The 16,309-nt window shown below is 38.3% G+C and overlaps 1 long non-coding RNA gene across 13 annotated transcripts in view; it reads right to left on the reverse strand.

The window, feature by feature from the left end:
• The window catches only part of LOC113459103 (uncharacterized), a 202,898-nt gene that overhangs the window by 23,375 nt on the left and 163,214 nt on the right, over positions 1–16,309 (reverse strand). For 9 of the 13 annotated variants that reach the window (XR_012580579.1, XR_012580577.1, XR_012580574.1 and 6 more), the window contains 3 exons: positions 16,077–16,295; positions 6,105–6,286; positions 3,400–3,583 (listed from right to left, as the gene is read on the reverse strand). This is a non-coding gene — a long non-coding RNA (uncharacterized LOC113459103). Of the gene's footprint in view, positions 1–5; positions 475–503; positions 2,895–3,399; positions 3,584–6,104; positions 6,287–16,076; positions 16,296–16,309 lie in introns of those variants that run through there. The other 4 variants (XR_012580576.1, XR_012580580.1, XR_012580582.1 and 1 more) reach the window with 4 other exon arrangements.

A 16,309-nucleotide genomic window follows, 5' to 3' on the forward strand; every position in this document is an offset into this window, starting at 1 on the left:
AAAAAAACCAAAGGGAATACTGGCTGTTTTTTAGAGACTGCATGACTGGTCACATACTTCCAAAACTCTATGAAAGTTACATATGAGCTTAACACAGAAAAAGTGCCCACCATAAAAGTGGAAACAGAGCAAATGTGAGACCTCAATAAAACCAGTCAAGTGCCTGTTTTATCTCCAGTGGTATGGCAGAAAATATGAGCAGGTTTAATGGGTACGTATTGTCTCTCTGAAAAAAAGGAGATCCTAACTACTGTTATATTTGAAAAAGACACTTCAAATGCTTCTTGGTCATGTAAATTTCCCCAATTTTAGCAGGTTATCTTCTCCAGACCTCAGGTGGAAATGCTGCTCAAAGGTAGTTCTGTTTCTGTATTTAGGTAGCCATAGGAAGGAAATCAAAGAGCAAGCACCAGAAGTGTGGCCTCCATATTTCAGGCAGGTGCTGGCTGGCATTGCTGGTGACACAGCCTCCCTCTGGTAGAAAACATGTATAAAAGTAAATTATTTGATTGCAAAAAACCTTTGGTGAGATGATTTAAAACAAAGCAGTACCCAGCATCCAGAGTGCTGAAACTCCTCAAAGGAACAGCAGTTCAGTGGGTATAAATGGACACACACATCCCCTTGGCGCCATTCCTAAAGGGTTTTAAAATCCATTTGTTTCTTTAAAAGAATATTATCTTCTGAGATACTACAACTTGAAGAAGGTGGAACTATTTCCAGCTTTGTCAAGCTCAGTAATAATGGAAAGATCAGTCGTTCCCTGTTCTTCCCACTCTTCTTCCCACTCTTTTTTCTGACATGCTGGCACTCTTCTGTTGTATTGCTTTGGTCGTGCTTATAAACAAATCTTAACAAGGTAATACTCATCATTTTTCAGCCATTTGGAATGATTTCTGCTATTTGGTTTCCCCACACAAACACTTTGTTATGTGGAACTGATCATTTTAAGTCATGTTGAAGCTTGAGGCTCGTTGAATGCATGGTTGTGATGCTGTTAATTCCAACATTAGTAAATGTGTGTACATGTAGGGAAACAGAAGGGTCTTTATTTATCCACTGTCAATGAGAACAAAATCTAACTCACCTGAATTTTTGTGAATTCTCATATTTAATTCATTCAAATACATGATCACAAAGCTTTTAAAAATTATTCTCTCTTCTGGCTCTGGCATTCACCATCTGTTATTCCTCTAAAATTGGCTTTTATATGCTGAATAAACAACCTTCTGTTTCCATTATTCATATGCCATGTTACAAAAAATCTATAAACACAAGGCTTCTCACTAATTATTAAATTGCCACCATTTATTATATGGAAATATTTAATTTATTCCAACAACTTTTTTTCCTTCTTAATTCAAGATAGTCAAATACCTTTGAACAGTATCCTCCTGGACAGATAAGTAATAGATTAAACTTCCTTTTGGTAGAACAGAATAGCTTTAAATTATTTAAAGTGCTGGCATTTCAGAGAAATGGATTTTCCCATTATGAGCTTGCTCAATGTCTCAAAGAACATCACAAGCAATTTTGACCAGAACAACTACATGATTTAAATAACAGAACACACAGAGACTGCAACATCACAGCAGTTTCTAGAACACCCTTTCAAAGTCATTGATGTATCCTGAATTGTATCAATGATAAACAGGTATTTTAAAGGAATCCAAAACTTTACCCAGTGCAGAGAACCTGGTCAGTGTGGAGAAAAGACTGACCATGGAAAAACTGAATGCCTCTGCAGAGAAATAGATTCCTGCCTCGTTTCCTTCCATCTTTACAAACAAGACTTGTTTCCAAATGCAGCTGAACTGAGATTACAGACCTGCTTTTACTCTGTGTGATTAACAGAGGGGAAACTCACTCAGCATTGGAAAAATAATGATGGTCCTGTTATTCTGAAGGATATAAAAACTGGCCTGTGCAGAGCAGCAGTTTCAGAGTGATCAGCAGCACGTGCACACTGGCACTTTCCTTTTCTGTTTACCGTATCTACATAAATATTCACTAACTTTGTGTATTTGTATTACTTCAGCTGGCACTTCCTGTACACCCTAACATTTCATCAGCTTCAGGGAGTGCATTATGGGATGCCAGCTCAGGCCTAAGGTCTTGAATCATGCATTGCATATTTCTTGCTATCTGAATGAAAGCCTGCTAGCACACTTCCCGATCCAACACCAGGCCTCTGGTGAATATTTTTGTTGGAAGCCAAAATCTAAAAAGACGAGGCTGCTTTGGAAATTCTGGTCTCAGTGACACAACAATTCATCACTTCTGTGCAGTTTTGGAGCTCATAACAAACATCACACAATGAGGTTTGAATCAAAGCAAGTAGCCAAAGTTAGTGGCGGTGTTTTCCTTCCTACAGTTTCTGCCAGTGTCAGAGAAGGATGTTTATTGCAAACTTTTACAAATTATATGTTAACATAAACCTAAGTTAAGTCCTTGTCTGGAACAAGCTCTTGTACTACTAGTATGAAGTTGTCTAAAAATACAGCTGGGAAAAGGGTATGACTTGAAATAAATAGAGTCATTTCAAGGGTAATTTGGGTTGCTATGTCTTCAACACACAACTGAGAAATCAGTGATTGCTGAGCAGATTGGGTTTCTGGCTGTTCTTTAATGTGTTTATATTTTCCAAAACAGCCCTTGGAAATACTGTTACGACTGCACTGAGGATTAAGTTTATTAGTGCTGCTTATTTCTTGGTAGGAGATGGATAAGGACATTATGATTCCATCATTTTATAACACTGGCAAATCACATGCCCACAGAAGTGCCTCTAGTACCAGACAAACAGAAGACCAGTCCCACCCTCTGGAACAACTTCCATATTTATTCTTGTTTTAAAGTCTTCCTGCAGCATCTTTTCTGAGCTTTCAGTTACCCTGAGGAAAACCATAAGCACATGGATACAAAACATGATATATCCCTGACAATTTCCATGCTCTGTCTGTCCTCACAGCTAAGACATTGAAGAAATTTTAAAAAATAAAACAAAGAAATTGACATTTATTGAAGGGAATAGGTTATATATGTCAGACAAAACACTGCAGGAGAATAAAGCCTGCCAGTAAATTTAACTCTTTCTAGAGTTTTATTGCTCATTGTAATTATTAATATCTTGAATTAGAACACCATTTGGATATCATTAAAATAAATGCAAGCGATCTTGGCCTATCCCTAAGGATCTTTTTTAGACACATTCTTTTTGTCACTCAGCTCACTAATGCATTGTTTTTATCACAGTGTATAACATTACATACATTAAACAGCTTAGCAATGTCCAATGTCCTGTTGAGGTGAAAATAAAATTGCGCAGATTTATCACTACTCTGGAAATGACCCAAAACAAATGCTTATGAAGTGTATCTTCACTTAGCAAAGACTTACCAGCCAGTGTCTTCTCAACAGCCAGTCTCTAAGTTCATGCTGTGAACCTGAACCTTCTGGAACCCAAGGCATTCTCAGATGGAGCTTTGCCTTCACCTGGGTACTTGGGTTGCAACATCTCTACGTTTTTATGGCTGTGGAGCAACAAGAGGGAGGAGAGAGGGACTCAAACTGAAGTCTGCCCCTGAAAAATTTAAAGCAGTAATTTAAATTAATCTATTTTGTCACTCAAGCAGGCTACAAGCATTCACCAGGGAATGAGAACACCTTCTCAAATCGCCACTCTAGATCCACTAATGGATATCCAACTGCATGCTCATCAAGGCTCTTCCAGTACTGGCTAATTACATCTTCCAAAGCCAAGAACTTTGGCTGTTGGGTTCTTTTCATAGCCCTTCTCTAAAAGTTCTAATTCATCTTAAATTAATTTCATCCTTAATGCAGCCAAATAACTAAATTACTTCCTTTCACAGACTTTGCCAAATGATCTTCCAAAGCACACAAATACTGTCTGAATTATAGATAAGGCCACTTAGCAAACAATACATTTCAGCACAATACAAATGCATACCCAAAGGAACATTTTTGTTATTGAACACACCAGTTGTGATTAAAAAATTGTATCTTCATAGAATAGTTTTGATGATAGCGACAAGTGAGCAAAACAAAATGTTGACAGAAGACGATATATTTTCCCTCTGTTTACATGGAGAAAGGAATTTGAGTAGAGAATTTTTTGCCTCTTCCTCTGTAGAATAACACCAGGAAATCTGTGTGGCAGGATCTTTGTGATCTTTTTCAGTTTGTTTCCTCCATAAATATTTCCTCCCATAGAAGGTAAGTGGGAAAAAGAACTTAAGTCCCTCAAGCATCCTCTGAACAGGAGCGCTACTTGTTTTTAGGGGTCGGGTTTCTTGGGTTTTTTTACTTTTTAAGTTCAATGCATAAGTGAGAAGACCTAGCAGATTTACTGAGCAGTCTGCGCCCTCAGGGAAACACAGATCTGCATGACCTGCTCAGTGCCTTCCAGGCTTTGTCAGTAGGGCTGAAAAGTCATGGTTCCATGATCATTGCCTTAAAAATACTAAACTGGATAAAGTGAAGATTTACTTTCAAAAATAAGACCTGAAACAGCAGAAGTATTTGCTTTTGTTTTGCCCTATATAGTGAGACAGTTTACTGCATGGTATACCTGAAGAAATATTATACTTATAGGTCTCTGGCTGGATATTCTGCCTCCATATATATGTGGCTGCGTTTGAATACTTATTGCACTGATTTACTGGATTGCTACAGAAATCCTGGCAAGTTCTCAGTCACCAACACTTCTCAGGTCCACACTCAGGTGACTGCTTTGAATATAGGCCTGAGATTTCCTTTAGCCAGTTTAGAGATATTTAATTCACAGCAGAGAAACCTGAATAGAGTGAAATGCCTCACTCTCAGGGATGTAGCTGAAATCTTGCTGGCTTTCCCTGGAAGAGTTCAGCCTGCTGCTCTCCAGTGACATTACTCTGAGCTGATTTAGCTCTTCCCCTCCATCCATTAAGGAAGAGATGTGCCTAATCTTGGAGCAAAAAGCCCTGCTAGCTGGCAGCGTGCCTGTAAGTGAGGGGTGGTGCTAGCCAGAAATGAGCTCTCTGCAGATTCAGCCCTGCACTGCTTCCATATAGAGCTGATCTCCTCCAGCATTAACTGCGCAAATTGTAGTTAATTAAAATTGGCCTTCACTTAACATTCTTTAAGGTCATTCTAAGTTAAGAGGATGCAGGTACAAATAACAACCAGCCCTATTCAGGAAAGAGGTGGTTTCCACTGAAAACATAGTTAAATAACTATTATCCACACCCAACCCATTTTCTTCTTTCTGTGCAGTAAATATTCTACATTTTTACTTATGTCCATTTGCTCTGTCAATCTAGCAGAAGAATACTGTTGTTATTTTGATATTTAATTGTACAATATATTATTTTAAGAGAACAAAAACAATTTGTTATGTAGGATAAAATTCAAAATTTTATTTGAAAATGGCAGTATTTGAAGTGGCTTAAAGTCTAGAATATGTTTTAGATATGCAAATGTTTTATGTTTGACATCAGAATTTCCAGTTGAAAGAAACACTGGTATTGTGTAAAGGTTTGGCACAATCAGTGCCACAGTTAAATTTCTCCAATAACTTGGAAAATTCTGTGCATCAGTATCACATGTTCTAATTGCCTTTCACATCTGTACTTCTAATTGCCTTTTACGCTTTAAAATTATTTTAACTTATTCATTGCTTGCATTTTTCTGGCACCTGAGCTGATCTCAAAATTCCTAGACTATGATAATGTAATCAGGTGTATCCATCACAATCTTATCATTTTAAACTGTGATGGATATTTAAACAAAAAAAAAAAAGGCAAATATGATGGCCATTTAAATGAAAAAAAAATAGTTTAACAGTGTTCTTTGGAGCTTATCTTTCTTTTAATAAAAGATCTCTTAAGGGTGCAAAGACATTCAGTAGGGTCCCTTGAAACAGGCAGTAAAAGCCCAAGCTCTAAATATTCACCCCTTTTACTTCTCTTCATATAAGACAAAATATGCCAGCATGATGCTGTGCTTATGTCTGACAAGCACTCTGAAGGCAGAATCAGCTTCTGGGAGCCAAATACCTTCTTGAAATATTTCTTGGCATGTTTGTCTGATCAGTAATTACATACCTGCTGATAACAGGAGGAAATGTTTTGCTGTGTCTGAAGATAGCTGAGGTCTCAAATTCTTACAGTTTCCATAATCATTTCCTTCCTGTGCTTGACTCCATTCCATTCCAAACCAAGGTTTTTAGCAATGAAAGGACATGTCAGCTTCTGGACAAATGCCACCTGACTGTGTATGGCATAATCTCATGAATGGAACAGAATGATGGGTATTTGGTCAGTCATTGAACCATTGATTATGCAATGCCAAATATGAGATTTTCAGCTCTTCTTAATTCCTCAGAAACAACCCAGCTAAAAAGCAGCCCAGCATAAAAACTTCTTCCCAGATTATGTTTCTAGTTTTTAAAAAATGATAGTAATTCAGACCATTCTGGTTTTCTCCACAACATTAAAGACAGGATATAATATACAGTCTAATATTTAGTACAGATAACTCTGAGTATTTTATGTTCTTTTTCCTGATCTTTTCCTAGAATGTAATAAAAGTTTGGGGCCACTGCTTAGTGTGTAATTTAGACTCCTAAGAAAGTGCTTTGTTTTCCATAAATACCAGCCCTATGAAGGTTCTTAGGGTACTCCTGAGCATCAGCTTTCTCTGTCAGCTCCTCTGTGTCTCCCTTTTCCAGGAATGTAACTTTTCAAGCATTTGTGTTTTCATATCTTCACTTTAATCTCCTGTGCTTTGGTTGTAAAAGTACAACAACATTGCCATTTCACCAAACACTTTGGGAGTCACAGGCAAAGAAAATATGAGTGGAAAGGATGAATCCCCAGCTGGTGATCTTTCCTTTCTGCTTTCTGGCAAGAAATCCTTTTACTCAAGCTGAGCAAGTGGCTGCTCACCCAACAGGGTTCAGAGCAGGCTTCTTAAAAACATTACTATTTGCCAAATGTGTCAAAAACAATTTTATGTTCATATAATTTCCGCTTGAATTTTTTTTCTAGATGGCCTACCAAAAAAATCCCCAAGCTGTCAAATAAAAAACCACAAACTATCCTCTTTTCTTCTGTTTTGGGGCTGAGGGGCCGAGATTTCAGGGATTTTTTTCAGCATTGGAAGGAAGGCAAGCAGGTTGGCCCTTAAGAAGGCTGGTGTTAAGGGTGGGATTCCAGAAGCAGCCAGCACTGGCCTAATGTATTTGTGAATGTAAAAAAAAATATTTTTTGAATTAGGACCAAAATATCAAGGTCTTTTCTGAAAATCTCTGGTTTTTTATTCATATGCCATTACGTTTTTTCTTTCAGACACGAGGGACGTGACCTAGTCCCCTTATCCACTCCAACACATTCCTCTTATGGAGGCAGCAGACCCTCAGGTGAGTTTAACAGAGTGCTTTTCTGGCCACAAAATGCAGGTGTTTAAATAACATCCTTACATGAATCCTCAGCACAGTTAGGTTCCTGTATTTCTGGATACTGTTGATAAATAGGAGTGACACATGTCCAACCTGCACACACCTTTGGGAGAGTGGCACAGATTTAAACTGTCAGATTCTTTGGTCAGAGGATAAAGTTGGTGTAAATATATATACCTATTTTCTCATCTGTGCTACATCACAGTAACCAGCAGCAAAAAAAGATTTTCATTTCTGAGCATCTGCCATGGATAGCACTGCAGTCAGCAGCTATGGGGTAAAACTGACTGGCTGGAATAACACCAGAGTGTCACTACAATAAAATAATGACTCACTCCCACTGTCTCCTCATCCCTCCTTCCTCTCCAAGCCATGCCTACAAATAACAAATTGGTGGGATTTCAGAGAAAAGAATAACACTTGCATTTCCAGAGCAGAGAGAGGAAAATCTTTAAAGTGTAGTAGAAAAAATGCTTGATGAATGTTGACCTTGGTGAACAATCTAGAAATTCAGCAAGGGATGTGACCTGCAGCTGCTGCCAAAATGTATCAAGAAAAGGTTTACAATCTGCTGAGGTGCATCTGTTATTTAAAATACAGAATTTATGTAAATACTGAAATGCAATACTAAGCCAGGCATATATTATAACTTAAGGACAGCTTGAAAGTTTAAAAGTTTCCATTCTGAACTTTGGAAACCATTCTTATGAAGATCTACCCCAGATGTCAGTTTATCTCAAGAGTATCCATTATGCTACAGAGTGTGAGCACAATTTCTGAACAAAATTTTCAATTTGTTTTGGATATGGCATCCTTGGAGGAAAGAAAGAATTTAATTAAATGCTATGCAACATTCACAAACTTGTCCAAGCAAAACAAGTCATAAATCAATTTGTGTTTATTTATTAACTCTAGCAATATGGGTGGTAAACACACATTAAAAAACCCCAACAAACTTGCAACCGAAACATCATAGCTAGAGATGAATGAAATTACTTGATGAATACAAAATTGGCTGAAAAATGAAATCTTGGACTTACTAAAACCCTTTGCAAATTCCAATCAGCTTCAGCAAGTAGAGTTGTTCCCAAAATGGGTGAGCAAACTACTTTGCTTTGAAGTGTAAATAAGTAAATGAATAAAAGTTTGAATTTCTTAAAGCAGCATTATTTTGTGAAGGAGAATTTCACTTTTTAAAAGGGGAGATCTCTTGAAGCCAAAATGGAAATGCAGTTCTCTTGAACACACCAGGACAAAACAAAGCATTTCATGTTTCCCTGAAGGAAAACATCCTTATCCCTGCTGCTCCAGCTCTGCTGTTCTCTCCAGGAGCGCTCATAACATCAGCTATATCATTAAACAAACAGTGCAATTATTCAAAAACTTCCACACACAGATGTGTTTTCTCCTTTACTTACAATTTTTGGCTCCTAAACACATACGGATGTAGTCTTGACTCTTGCTGAACTTTGGAAAAGAAACTCATTCCACGTAAAAATCCATTTAGTGTAAATCATCCTAGTGAATCTCCATGGATGCAATATGGAGATGTTTTATGATTGTTTTTTATTATTCAATTCACTATCATAAGCTGGAAAAATGAAATTTCCACACCACCTGGGTCAGTTTGAACATCTGGATGATACTAAACAGAAAATTAAATCACTAAGAACTTTTATCTAGGTAGAATTTAAAGGCAATCTATCTTGACCTGCAATAAATAGCACATTTTATTTCCCATTTTCCATTTTATTTCCTATTTGACAATCACTTTAGAAATTTCAGCTGCCAATGTTCCTGCAATTATTCATCACACCCTAATAAAAAGTGTGATTCTGGGAAGAATATGTGATAATAATATTTAATAATTTCATTTGGTTCTTGTTTTAAGTGCAGACAGGTCCCCATGTTAAGCACGGACCACTTGACAAGCTTCCATAATGCAGGCATCATTATATCACAATGCACTTTGGAAAACTGCCAGGCAGTGATGCATTTAGGACCACAAAATTAAAAATTCAATTAATTCAGAAAATGTGACTGCAGAATAAATCTTCTGTGTGTGACATTAGAGCAAAGAAACTTTAAATTCCAGTTGCTCACATCCAAAAGTCCATGCACATCTCTTTTGGAGATAGATGCTTTTTAGTCCTTCCAATTTGTTAATGCACACATCTATAGAAAGCAAGTAAAAGATGCAAAGAATGTTTTCAAATTGTGAATTAGAAGAGGGGAAGATGTTAATATTTAGTTGGGATATAATTTCAATGGTTTCTTAAGCAATTAAATCTCATTATGAAAATTGTAATTGTTAGCAGGTGAAGTAAATTTAGAAAATATAGAAACTAGCTTGATTTTTATTAAAGACAAAGATGAAATCCTATTATTTTCTTCTGCAAGCATGATCCTCATCTGTGAAAATGACTCTTTCCAAGTCAAAGCCCTATAGTTAGTTCTTTGTGCTGGAAGATGATCACAAATCAACATAAGCATGGCCAAAATTGCAAGGTTCTATTCAAATAAAGTTTATAACCAAATAATTCTCAAAAAACATCTACATGTTAACACTGGACTAGTGAAAGGATATTAATATTTTTCCATTAAAAACAGTCCTTGAACCCGACACTGTGCAACATATCAAGCAATGTAGTTATGCCGGAGAGAACTGACTGATAAGAAAATATGGAGTGATGAGATTTTTGATTGAGACAGAATATGGAATGATTATTATACTGCATTTGTGAAGTACAAGACAATGGAAATTAAAAACAAAAAAGGAAAAGAAAAAAAAAACCCTAGTCCTGCTACAGTCAATCAAATATAAGACAAATAAAAATGCTTTGGAAAGCCTTCAGCTGCAGAAAAATACCATATCTAGATGGGAATTGCATGAATGTCCTATTTTTTATATTCTTAGATAAGACAAATTAGTTCTTAGGAGACAGAGGAAGGAAAAGCATTTAGCTATAGAGACAGAGTAGAAAAGAGAGCTCAAGGGTACAAGAGCCACTGAGGCAGGGTAAGACACCTGAAAAATGAACCACCACAAAGAGGTGTTCAGAGCACCCCAAGCTTCAATATCATGTTGAGATTTAAAAGACAAGAAAGCAGTTCTGTATTTACTCAATGGGAACTCAGAAGTCACTCTTCCAGTGTTCCATCCAGGGCAAATTCCCAGACATCTGGAGTGTGATAGCTGAATGCTAAAACAGAGCCCAGGGCCACCTCCTGGCAGCTCATGGAAGGGATGCCACGTCAATCTGGGAGCAACGTGCATGGGAATTCTGCTCCTCAGGGTTAGCTGGAGGGAAACTTGGGGGCTCTGGAAGGGACAGATGAGGAATGTGGCTGGCAGGAGCACTGGGCTGCAGGGTCACAGAGGTCTGTCACAGGAAGCACACTGAGAACCAGGCACATCACATAAGGTAATGCAAGTGGCTGGGGCTTTGCCCACAAGTAAGAAATACTAAGGTGACCAAAGCAGGTAGTGGTGAGATCTCTGGGACATGAGTAGTCTGTCATCATCTTCACTCGGTGCTGTTTCCATGCACATCTCAGAACAGGCTCCTTCAGAGGGCCCTGCCCGCGTGTTTCTGCCGCCAGTGCCTCCGGAGCGGGAAGCCTGGGATGCGGATCCGACTGTCCCCACGTGCCCGAGAGCAGCCAGCTGGGCTCTGCTCAGACATGTCACAGAGCTGGCTTTGACAACCCAGGCCTTTACACAGAGTGGTTTAGTGAGGCTCCTTGCCCCTCCTTCTCCATGCCCCCAGCCCTACATGAAAGCAAAGGCAGCATTCGGAACTAAGCTGGCTAAAAACTATTTGGTTCATTGCTACACTTCAAGAATATGTAAAAAAACCCATGCTGCTGCCTTGTGACACAACACAGCACGTCCCAGAGGTTGGTTTTAATGTATTTACTCTTCCAGAGCACCACGACTTTTAGTAAACGGGCAACATATGATGCAGTTCTGGTCTCATCACAACATGTTTAACATCTGGGAGAGCTGCCACTTGTGAAGCCAACCAGCACTCTGCTGACAGACAAAGTGAGCATTATACTGAAATGCCATTCCTCAGCTGTTTGCAGAATTAATTTCCCTGTAGAATTTTCTAATTAGTTGGCTCTTTCCAGCCCGTTCCCCACAGAGGAAGCAGAAAGGAAGCAAAAGGCTAGCACCTGCTCCCAAAGCTCTGGCTGAGAAAAAAAAAAAATAAATTTAAGGATGACATATACAGTAAGTATTTAGGAGCTAGAAAGCCTTCTCTCCATGCAGCTGTGGGGATGAAGTAACTCTGTTTGAAAGCTTAATGGAGATTCTTCTGTGGGGAAGAATTTCCAGTGGCTCACATTCCAGACAGTTAACCACATTACCAAAGGGAAGAAAAAGGGATTTGTTCAAGCATTAAAAACTGTCTTAAAAAAAAATTTTAAAAAAAAAGAATCCCCCCAATCTGTAGAAAAACAGACAGATGAATCCAGACCTGAGGATGACTCTACAGTAGCTTGCTCCATTACCTATGGGTTATTTTCAATAATTTTTTTTCTATGATTTTGCATTAAAAGATTAAATATGTTGGAATTTAGTGTATGATATTATCTTAGAAGGAACATCTAACACAAAAGAATTTGTTCCTAGCTGAAGTGAGTCATTGGAATAAAAGAAATAATGTGGTTCTTGCTTTGAATTTACCTGCACTAGGTGAACGTAAGGAAGAAAACATGAAAGATATTTCATGAAAAATAAAAATAAGGAAAAAATGGTCCAAGAAAGGTAATTTGCATTTTTGATTACTCAGCCACTTTGCCAAAACAATTTTTAAATACTGACTATAAAACAAGATGATGGTCAACTAAAGTTAGAGTGCATGAAGGAAAAAAGCTCCCTTATGGAAATTAGGATAAGCCATTAGCACTTCAATAAACAGTGTTTCCACAGTGACTTTACAAAATGGTAGACCTTGCAAAGAACTAAGGTTTTAAAATAAGATCACAGATAAAATCCCTTTAATTTAATTGGGTGTGTGTTTGGATCAGCACAAAGTGTGATGTAGGCCCAGAGATGAGTAAGTTACCCATTAATAAAGCAGATGGTGTACTAAATGTACCATTTTGTCTAATTTTTGTATAATTCCAAAGTTCCTGACAGCTTTTTTTTAATAGATTCAACATATGTATCTAAGTGTATGTATATATGTGGGATTGAAAGACTTAATTAATAATTTATTAATTTCATAGAATCAAGACACATGTTACATTTTCATAAACTCATAATTTTCTAGGACAATTTAAGATAAACAAATACAACAGGGAGTGTAGACAGGAAGAAAGGTTCTGCTAAAACCAAAGGAAAAGAAGACATAGAATTTCCTGCCTGAGACAAATGCCCAGACTTTGTTCCCCACTCTGAGACAATTTTGAAAAAGTAGCAAAATAAAGCATGGAATTGTAAGGCAAGGCTATTCCTGCTTTTCCCTGGCAATGCTTGGCAATATTCTCTGCTGTTCTGGTTGTCTATGGAAAATCTGTGTATGAGTGAGTGGCATTCGTCCCTGTCATGTGAGGTGGTGCTGACATGTCAATTCCAAATGGCTGCAATTATTTCAAGTAGACTTTGCCCCAAAGCTTACATTGGAGAGGATAATTTCAAACTGCAGAAAACCCAAGTAAACAGCACTCATTTATTTTCCTCGGAAGTGGTGCAGCTAAATTGATCTGTGGCTTTGAAAATCTCCCATGATACTTTAGTCTGGCCCATTAACTGCACCTGTTCTCTTTTTCTCTCTCTTCTTTTTTGGGGTGGAACAGGGCCTGGGGGGGAATTATTTCCCCTTCAATAGCAAGTGTCTGGCTTTTAAAGGATGCATAGGATATTTTATTTCATTACTGTCTCAGCATTTCAAGTGAAATAATAATCCAAAACCCCCATTACCCATTATTTTTCTCCTTTGAAATTAAAAGTAAATAGTGGAAGGAAGAGCATGTCCTTGGAAAGACAAATGGGTGATAACTCACAGAGAAACATAATGTGAAAGAGTACATCTATTTTCCCCAAATAATGACCTAAATTAATCCATTTATTAGGTTTATCTATATTACTCACTTTGACAAAAATGAAATTTTTCAAAAGGAAAACGTCACTGAAATAATGTTGACATATTTCTGATTTGAGGGTAGACTTTCCACAAATATGAGCATATATAAGCTGCTACAGTCAGCTTCTCTCCAAGAATTTAATCATAGAACTGATTTAAATTTAATTTACCTGTGGCTCACTGAAACAGGCTTTATTTTTTTCCTTTAACAAGTAAAGTGACAGTGAATAGCAATTTGAGTGCAAACAAGACATATTGTTCTCAGATTATTACAGGTCATAGTATTTGACTTCAGCTAAATCTGAAGTCAAAAAAAGAGGCTAAGAAAACCCTGGTTTGCTGGAGGAAATAACCCCTGCTTATTTCCCACACTCTGAAATTAAAAAAAATATTAAAACTAAATATAGTTGAGTCAGTGACCTTTAAAAAGGCAGTTGGGGGATTTTATATTGGTTGTGTTCTGTTTTGCTTTTGATTAGTTTTGACTAGTTTATCTGCAAATCTAAAACACATGAAGAACCAAAGTCTGCAGAACGGAAAAGAGCGATTTTCTCTGGGAAGCCTCTAACCTGTTGTAAAGAAGAATTCTGCATTGTGGTGCAGCTGACTCAAGCCTTATTTCTCTCAGCTACCAAGAAAAGCAAAAGTTCTGTACCTTTCCAAAAATTTAGAAAAACATTGGATAAATGGCTGAAGAGAAATGCTTGACTCAAACCCCAGAACACAGATTCAGGAACCACCTTTTACTGGTTGCCATCTGAATGCCAACACTGATTTGTGTTACCTGTTTTTTAGGGCACTGAAACCTCATCCATGCTGAAAGGCAAAGACAGAAAATATTGGTTTGCCTTTAGCTCTGACAAATATCTAACAGTGGGATGAGAATCCAAAAGTAGCTAACATGGTGTCATGGCAGCTGGGTGACATCTTTCATAAATTTGGGATTACAGCTCCCCGTCCTTCTTTCCCCTTCTCGCTCCCATTCTTCCTTGCTTGCTCCCTCTTTTGCCAGCCATCTGTTTCCCCACCCAGGGGGCTCACAGTGCTTTCCTTGACTGTGTTCATCTGGGCTGAGGTTGCCAAACAAGCGGGGTGTGGCCAGATCCCAAATCCCAGTGCAGACCCACTGACCACCCCAGTTCCCAGCGCCAGGCACGGCAGCCCTGGAGAGGCTCGCAGGTTGCAGCATGTGCATTAATATGGCTTTGCTTTCTCATATCCTTATCTCTAACACAAATCTGTGTAGCTCAGGATATGAACTGCAAATGAGAGATGAGGAACTGGTTAGTGCTTATCGGGAACGATGGAATTTGAGATCTGGAGATGAAGGGGGGTTGTTAGCTGTGTTTTTTTAATGAGAGGACCGGCTGATGTTTATCAGTTGACCCCTGTTTCAGGTAACGGAGCAGTTGGCAGGGAGCTGTTCCTACTGATTAGATTGAGTGAGTTGGTATTCAGATTAACTTCTGATTTCCCTCGTATTATTTGTACAAGCTCTTTATTGCTCTTGATAATTCTCCCCTTCCTGGTTTAGGAAGTGGAACTGACATCCTCTTGGAGCACTGCTACCAGCTCACCAGATTTTATTATGTGAGACGACATGATGGTCATAGATTAACTCAACCTCTTACTATTTTTCTGTATTAAAATTAGACCTCTGTGACATTTGCTTTGTTCTAACCAAACAGGGATAATGCACAGCTTTATCATCTAGGATAGATTTATGGTACTGAGACCGACCAGGATATTACTTTTAATCAACATTTCTGTGGCTAAGGCAACTGCTGTCTTCTTTCAGGATTTAATATTTGTGTAACCTGAGTGGCTTTCAATCCTTGCTTGTTCTGAGAGTCCTCAAAACTCTTCTGCAATGGCTGGAAGGAATTATGATGTTCTTCCCTTCCCTCCCTCTTGCTAAACTCAATCCAGTATCTTTCGGTTTCTTTCCTCTCTTGTAACCTGTTATTTGTCACTGCTTTGTGGCTTCCCTGCCACAACAGATCCTTGAAGTGATCCATCAGAGGAGCAGATTCATAACCAGTTTTTCAAAAGTTCCCTTTTTGAATTTACAAGCCTGACCCCAACAGACCTTGCAATCACAGGTGAGAGTCCAGGTAGAACAAGTAATAACTTCACACATATGTACGTGCGGATTTCCACTACACTAGCAAACACATTTTTATTGACATTTCCTTTTCCAACCTGGCTATCAAACCTCATATTTCATATATCTGTAGAGAAAACCAGGTTTGTTTTCCATGAATGGGCTGCATTATGGGGATTTTTTTATGTTATTCCATCTCCTACAGGCTTTTATCCAAACCAAGCAACTAAAATAAAACATGGCTTCCTTCCCTGAGATGGTTTCATAGCCCAGCTCTCCAACTTTCTCCCGTACCACAAACATGCAACACAATTGTGCAAGAGCCGAGGAAGGAATGGTGAGATCAGAGCCGTGACTGCAGACATCCTGACATGGGGATCTGGCAGTTATTCAACACAAACACAATTAGAGGACTTACCCTTGCGTGAAGTATTTGCTTTCTTGATAGTCACCAGCCTTAACCTCTAGGAATGCTTACGAATCAGATAGCGTTCCTTGAGGAGGGTGAGCCTTTTCAAGCTCCTCTGTCCTCCTTCAGCCAACACAGACACAAAGAAGAAAGAAATTCCGCCGCATCCTGCAACTTCTCCCAGGGAAAGCCTTTAAGAACCAGAGAAGAGTTGTGGTCTCAAAATCCCTGCCAAGGATTTG

Source organism: Zonotrichia albicollis, chromosome 5 (assembly GCF_047830755.1).
Source record: "Zonotrichia albicollis isolate bZonAlb1 chromosome 5, bZonAlb1.hap1, whole genome shotgun sequence".
NCBI classification, from domain to species: Eukaryota; Metazoa; Chordata; class Aves; order Passeriformes; family Passerellidae; genus Zonotrichia; species Zonotrichia albicollis.